This window comes from Telopea speciosissima, chromosome 1, assembly GCF_018873765.1.
Source record: "Telopea speciosissima isolate NSW1024214 ecotype Mountain lineage chromosome 1, Tspe_v1, whole genome shotgun sequence".
Taxonomy (NCBI): domain Eukaryota; kingdom Viridiplantae; phylum Streptophyta; class Magnoliopsida; order Proteales; family Proteaceae; genus Telopea; species Telopea speciosissima.
In genome coordinates, this window is record NC_057916.1 from 72,113,989 (window position 1) to 72,122,581 (window position 8,593).

Here is an 8,593-nt window from a genome sequence, read left to right on the forward strand (position 1 = left end):
AGAAAACTCAATCTCTGAAACAAGTTTGAGCCAGTTAAACAGGACAAGCAGGGGTGATCATCGGGTGTGCTGGAAGGGTGGCCTAAGCCCAAACCTGAGGCCTATTAAATTCTTCCCAGTCCGAGCCCAACCGGCGCTTGGGTTTTGGATTGTTGAACCCAGGCCCAATCTAATCAGAAATATTTAGGCCTACACTTGGGCTTGGGTTTTCATGGTCGGTTGGGTCAGGCTTGCATGGTTTAATCAATTTTAATAAAGTCTATTTTTTTGTTGGTATGAAAGTGATGAAGTGAGAAGCTGTAACTAGGGATTTAAATGGATCAAATTCGAATAGAATATAATACTATTCGTATTCACAATTGATTAGATTTTAAACAGATTCGGATAGTTTCTTTTAGTAAAATGGGTAATTATCCATGCATGGAAATAGATGTTTTCAAAAATCACAAGACAAATTTGAGCAATTCATTTTTATGTTTTTTTAATCTAAATTATATGTTCTCACTCAGAGTTGGGAGAGTGCATAGTAATGTCTAGGGTACTGGTACACATGGATGGACATACTCAGGATGTGTGCCAATACAAAAGGACGTATTTGATTAAATTAAACATTGGAATTTGACATGTGACTAATGTAGACCATATCCTCCTTATCCAACAATCGAAATGGATATATCATCTGTCCACATGGTAAAATAAATGTTTTGTGATAATAATGACTCACCTAACAATAAAATACAATTTAAACTATGAAAATACAAGAAGCACCAACGTTTTCAAGAATCGAGATCAAATCGACTGAGGCCAATCCTGATCCAGATTCCACATTTTTAATATTGAGAGACCTATTTACATAGATATGAACACCATCATGCACCACATAAATGCTCAAGTGAAAATAATTTTAGGGTAAGAGTTCTCTTTGTGGGGGGGAGTGTGGCCCCTATGCGTGCACTGGGGGAATGAGAGTACGTGTGGAAGCATCATGGGGGTGGGGGACGGGTGGTCATTTTGCCCCCCCCCTCCCCTCCCCTCCCCTCCCACTATTGTTTGGGCATGGACACTTCTCCACAGGAAAATATTCTCCATAATTTTTTCATGTCATCACTCCATTGGCATTTATAGGATCCACAATATTAAAGTAATATAGTTATGGGCAAGAGATCTCTACTTAGTCACATGGTCTTTATACAAGCATCTGGGCCAATGGGTGAGCACGCCTAGGTGTCTACCCAGGGGGCAGGTGTCATCTCACGGTGCCCTGTGAGAGGGCGTAGGAAACACCACCAAGTAGAGAGCTTTTCCCCTACAGGGGCAAGAGATCTCTACTTGGTCTCATGGTCTCTACACAAGCGTCTGGGCCAATGGGTGAGCATACCTGGATATCTACCCAGGGGGCAGAGGCGTCATCTCATGGTGCCCCTGTGAGAGGGCGTAGGAAACACCACCAAGTAGAGAGTTTTTCTCCTATAGGGGCAAGAGATCTCTGCTTGGTCTCATGGTCTCTACACAAGCATCTAGGCCAATGGGTGAGCACGCCTGGATATCTACCCAGGGAACAGAGGTGTCATCTCACAGTGCCATGTGAGAGGGAGTAGGAAACACCACCAAGAAGTAGAGAGCTTTTTCCCTATAGTTATATATCAAATTTATGTCATATAATGTGTGCATAAAACATGTACACACCTAGATAAAAGACTTGCGTTTTCTGAGGATTTTTTCCGGTCTACGGCTCAAATCTGTTTTTGAATGCCTATACCTAAAAGCCTAACCCAATCCAAACTCGGATTTTTATTCAGCCCATGCCCGTAAAAAAAGTCCATTCAATGGTTTTTTCTGCGATTGGGCTTGGGCGAGTTTTGGTGAACCCACCAAATCCTCACCCTCTGGGCCAACCTTCATATGTCCATGTCCTCCAGGCTTGCTGCCTGATACATGGTAACGTTAGGGCCCAAACAGCCCACCGGCCTACTATAGCCTCAGGTTACAACCTTAGGGCTTAGGGCCAACCATCATAAGCCCAATCAGCCCACTGGACCTCTATAACCTCAGGTTGCAACTTGCAACCTTACTCTCTTAGCCATATTAGACTCCTTAGCAGTTAACCTAATTCTCTCATGTACTACTTTCCAAATTTCAGCAAGTCATTTTTTAAATGGTCAGCAGCTTAGAATTATGCTTTCATAAAAAAATAAAAAAACTTAGAATTATTCAGAAGATTTAGGTATTTCTAATTTACAAATTTCAGTAAGTCATTCCTGATGTAGAACCATGGTTTTAAAATTCGATATCGTTGTGGGTTAATTTTGATTTTCACTCATTTTGTACTACAAAAAATGAATTTGTTAAACAAGTAAGATAATCTCACTTTATGGTTATTATCTCTTCCCTTTGATCATTAAAACATAGGAAAGCAAAAAGGATAATTGGAGAGTAGCTTATTACAATGCAGGGGAAGTGAATAACAAAATTTAATTACTTAAAATAAACAGTCTAAAACTACCTAAAATTGAGACTTAGGTGAAAAGGATAGGCTGCATCAATTTTTTTTTTCCCAAATTCATTTTCTTCCTTTATGAATCTGATAAAAAACCTTACCCTTCAAATGACTGATATCAGCAAGTACAGTACACATACTGTAGGCCTACAGATCACTGCAACCATAGGACTTCTTTGATTGATTTATGAAGTTGCCCACTTTTCATAAAGTTCTGATCATTAATGTGTTAACTAGTGTGCCATACTTGAAACACTGATTCAGAAAACAAACAAACTTATATGACCCTTCTACAGAAATTGTTCTTTCCCCAGCCAACTACATACAAACACAAATGGTGGGACCATTGCAATCACCAATGTGGCTTCTGGGGTGTGTGTAACTGAGTGTCTATGTTGAATGACCAATCTTAGTACTTTAAATTCTCTCTCTCTCTCTCTCTTCTTCACATTCTAGGGCTTGCACTGGAGTCCCTCTTGGAGTTTGATCCAATTTTGCTATTTTGTTTTGTTTAATAGCCATTGTCTTTATAGATTTCCATAGGCATTTTATTTGTTCATCATTTTTAAGAGAATAAGAACAAGTTGTAGTTAAAAATAACTACTTCCAAAGCTTGAAAAGATAGATTTTACAGTATAACCATGTGAAACCAAATCCATCTTCTTCAATGAGCGGGGAATACTCATTCTGTCACCAAAAGATAATGTTCTTTGTTTGTAAGTCAGATGCTCTATTGCTTTCATGTGTGAGAGCAAAGCAAAAAAAAATTGTCTCAGAAAAGGATCAAGGTATCCAAAGCTCTTATGGTACTATAGAACTAGGAAGTGGCATTCATTGTTTGATATCTTCTGGTTCAGCCTTGAACAGAGAAAGAGTTATTAATCCATTATTTCAATATCAAGTGCTTACATTAAATAATAATATACTGATTTGTGACTTGTTAATATTGATTGAAAATGTTAGGTTTTGTATTTGATAATAAATATCTGAACTATACAATTTAAAACATACACATATTAATCATTGAGTGAGTAAAATTAACAAAACTAAAGTACAGTTGAGAATAAATCCTACAAAAAAATAAAATAAAGAAAGGCTTAGAGGATAATAACTTCTTAGCTAAGGCAGCATGACAATTACCAAACATATACTTTGGATACATAATAATTATCGACACTCGATCTCGAGTGTTCACCAACTTGAATTAACAATGGACAGGAAAGAAACATATGAAACTGTCTAAGAATTTGAATAATCCAATATCTCCATTATTCATTGTTGAATCTGTTTTTTTTTTGGTTTTTTTTTTTTTTTGTTGAATTGAAGAGGAGAAAGGGGACCCGAACTATCTGAAAGGGCCAAATCAATCTATATAAAAGAAGAAAGAAAGTAAACAAAATCACATCAGAGGATAAAGACAACTAACTCCAAATCGTCTCGATTCACCCCATCCATGACTAGTTTGTCTAGAAGACATTACAAGATATAGCTAGCTTGGTCCCCACTGGAATTAAATGTTCATAGTAGAGGCCAAAGCTATTGTCATCAAGATGATAGTGTTATGTCTTCTATTCACTACCTTTGAGATGTTTTGAGTCTCTGCAACTAATCACAGATTTCATACATAAAAGAATTCATTCATGTATTAAAGAGATGATGAAATAGAAGGTAGTGAGCTGTCTTTGATTTTGATGATTAGGGGAACAGATGATTCTGCTAAGCATGAACACAGACTAGACATATATGACAATTTGTTTATAGTATATGTATAAACAGGATTCCAGAGAAGTTTAAATTAATCTTGCCCATTATCTATATATCATTATTGAACTAAAAAATCTCCAAATGCATGAAACCCGGATCGTCAATCCCCTAATCCTTTTGCAGAGAGAGAGAGGGGAATATGGATAAGCCCTACCCCCAATACAACAATGCCGGCTATCTAATTACTCTGTTCTACCCACTTATTAGAGACTTGGGTAGAACTCATTCTTAAAAGTTATACTCTGTTCTTCAAATGAGAGATCAAAAGAGTTTTTGAGAATTGAACTAGTGTAGACAATCATGTGTGCAGGTGTGAGTAGTAGATAACACGTTGGAGTGCCTTTTCTGGTGAGACATTTTGTTGAGTTCAAGTAATTAAAGTGATACCCAATTCAATTTAAAGATCCAATTGCACTATATCTATCTATCTATCTATCTATCTTTTATATATGTCTAACGTGCCCGAGCATTTACATATTCAGTACTAGTAGTAGTTTCAACTTGGCTGTCACACTCACACTACAAGTTCCCCTCTTTGATTCTCTCTATTATTTACTCATTTTTGTCTCTATTAAACATAAGTGTAGATACAGATAAAAACCATTAAAGTTCTCAATAAGAAAGAGCTTAAGAAATGAACAATGTAGTGTAGTGACTAGTGAGTGAATTGGTACTTAATGATTGATTGAAAGAGCCAAAGATGTACTGAGAGAGAGAGAGAGAGAGAGAGAGAGAGAGCTAGAAAAGCATAACAAAACAGAGAAGAGTACAGTTTGTTGGAGGGAGAGGAAGAAAGATTTTTAGTTTCACCTGAATGTTAGGGCCCACAAAGGGCTTCAGTGGTCACTGTGTACTAAGTCACTGATCACTGATAGCAAATTTGGCAGCTTCTATTTTCCAAGAACCACTAGATTCCCCTTGTTTAATTGATTACTTAAATTGCTATAACTTATTAGTACAATTATATTGTTTTGTTTTACCAAAAAATAATTATATTGTTTTGTTCTTTAAATATTGATTGACAGCTTACTTAGAAACTATAGTTTAACAACTAGATTTTTCTTCCATTTATGGTATGTCATCTGTTCTCATTCACATAGAATTATTTAGGGTCCATTTGATTAAACATTATTTTAATTTTATTCTATTTTATCTTCTTTCTTTTTGAAGTGGCCCTGATGAAACCACTTCCCTCTATTCTTCTTCTTCTTCATCTTTATTTTTTAGAAAGAAGAAGAGGAACCTTGTACTGTACAAGATTATCTAAATGGTGTTGTTAATTAATGGTGACTGATGATAGAGTTAAGTGTACTCACGTGAGAATTTAACAATCCTATCCTTTTAGCATCAATGGAGCTTTCTATGTCATAAATAATCCCAACTTGTTTACTACCATGCTACCATGAATTAAAATGTAGCTTAGATAAGGTTTCATGCCATAAGTACAGGTATTAATGTATGATTGTGCCTTAAGGGAATGATTAATGAGGAAATAAATTTAAGGGGGAAAAAAAAACAAGTGGAAGACAGAACTGAGCTGTGCTATTATTGCTCTATTTGCTGAACAAAGATGGAAACTAATAGAAAAAATTACCCTTCAAAAAAATAATTATTTCTTTGAAGAAAGGGATGAAAAATAAACAATAATCACCTACACATCTGGTGGTAATAACTTAGGCGTTATGTAACAAAATTGTTATTTTCCTCCTAAATGGTTACAATCAATCACCATCAATGTGGCAACATTCAACACAACAAACATCTTGTGAACAGCTGCTAGCTCAGTTGGTTGGAGGTTTCTTGGTTAAAATGCTTGCCCCCCCACCCCCCACTCCCAAGGAGGTCCACTCTCATGGTCACATTGGTGCCATATTAGGGCACCATCTCTCTTCCCCCCCCCCCCACCCCCCACCCCCCACCCCCAAGGAGGTCCACTGTCATGGTCACATTTGTGCCATATTAGGGCACCATCTTTCGGATCTTTATCACCTCTAGTTGGCTGCTCGGCCCAGTTCCCCAGTTCCTCTAACAAAGGGGGGCTGAAATGACCTCTCTACCCATGCCCAAACACTCTGCCCGGGTGGGGTTCACCATCCCCTATTAGAGGAACTGGGGAACTGGGCCGGTCAGCAAACTAAAGGAGATAATTTTCCCCATCTTTCTTCCCCCCTCCCCCTCCCCCTTGATAGTTGTAGATCTATTGGCTTGCCTTAACCTTCCCTCTCCTTCTTAGTTGTAACTGGCCATGGGTCTTTGATTAGGATGGTCCAAAAAAATAAAAAACATCAAACATATCTCTCTCTCTCCTTATCAATCACTTCACTATTGCCATCTATGAGGGCCCTACCCCTAACTAATAATTTTGGGATGAATGTTAAGAATTATATCATGTAGATGGGATCAAAAGTAGGTGAAGATCTTCTCCTCATAATGAAAAAATGTAAAAAATAAAAATAAATAAATTTAATGGTCATATGTGAAATCATTACATAGTAGAGGTGTACGTGGTTCTTTATTCCCTCTTAAAAACCTCAATTAATTGTTTTTGTAATGGAGTAAGGTAGTCATGATAATGAACATATAATGCTTACTCTACTTTTAGTTCTCTTCGAACCACATCTTTCTCAATCAATGATTTTTTTTTTAAAATGCATTCTTTCTAAGACGTTTCCAATGGCTATATTTCAACAGTTACTTTCTATTGACTCTTTTTCAACAGTTATATTTCAATGGCTCTTTGGAATAATTATATTTCAATGACTCTTTTTCCCTTCCCTTATATATCTTTATTATTATGCTTGAAGAATTTGAGTTGACAATTTTTATTTGGGAAAAAGATCCTTGTCAGGTTGTGTGTAGCCTGTGGACACATGCAGGACCGCACGAAATGACCACCCCACTCCCTAAGAAAAAAAATCCATCCTATTGATCCTCCTGCCCGTACTCTCATTGGCCCCTGCACTTGGCAGCAAGCTTATGTCCTTTGTATTGTGTAAACTTATAGTTATACCATGATGAACCTCCATTGTGAGTTTAAGGTCCTCTAGTACGTGGTGAGTGACTCCCACATTGGGGTTGATTGAGTTCCTAAAAGACCCGAAGTTAAATGATCCTCTCTGACCCTTGAGTTAAGTGGTCATCTTCAACTCTTGTTATATTTTTTTTCTTTATTTTCTATCTTATTAGTATTTTTTAATTGCATTATAGAGATATTTAAAAAATAATCATTGGAAGAAATCTTTCTTTACATTTAATTGTCCTAGAAAATGGTTGGAATCGGGTTGAAAAAATTCATGCATAAACTAGTAGACGTAAAAATAGTAAAAGGTAAGTCTATTTTAATTAAAAATAATAATAGGAGTAACCCTAGTTTAATTAAAAAATAATTATGATAATAAAATTAGTAGTAGTAGTTCAATGAGATGCAATCTTAAGTAGTAGTTCAATGATGCAATCTTATCGATGGAAATGGCAAACATGAAAATATAATTGCGTTGAAGAAGACAAAGGTTTTATTGATCCCCACTCAAAGATCTCTTTAAAGCTAAAATCATCAAAATCATAAATATTAAATAGTTCTAAGAAGAAAATTTGAGATGTCTAAATTTTCAAACAGATGGAAAAGTTCAAAAAGTTTAGAAATGGTTTAGGGAAATGTCAAACCTAGCTAAGACTTGAAGACAGCTTCAACACTTTAAACTGATTTGCACCGCCAAAAAAATTCACTTTAAAGTAGGAAAGGAAATTTCGTGAAACAAATTGGGAAAATCAGCCAATGGTAAAGTCTGGCCGGTAAATATATTAAGCCTAGCCAATAAGCTCGGACATCCATGGTCCGTATCAATGAGTTTGGATCGTTGGATTTCTGAGCTGTTAAGTGTCAACATCTCCACCTAGCATTGTCGACACTGCACACATTTAGGACTTGAAGAGAATTATTTTTTTGATTATAGGTTTGTTTTCTTGTAATTCTAATTTCTTATTCTTTCTTTTATATGAAGGAACTATAGAATTTGAATTTGAATAACTAGTAATTTGGGCTGTGTTTGGTATGTATTCGTAAAATCGATCTAGAATGCATTTCAAGAATGATAACAAACTTAGTGTAGGATTCCAATTTATGAAAAGTCGCTTTCATGACTTAGACTAATTAAAGAGGAAAAAAGAGTAAAAGTCTACCTTTTTACGTGTATCTGACGCGTCAAAATCGAAAAAAAAAAGGAAGCCATGAAAGATGCAGCTTAATTACAAACCCTAACCGATTCTCCTAACTAATAACAGAAGAAGAAAAGAAAGAAAGTCACTTTCACACGTTTTTGGATGCGTTTGAAT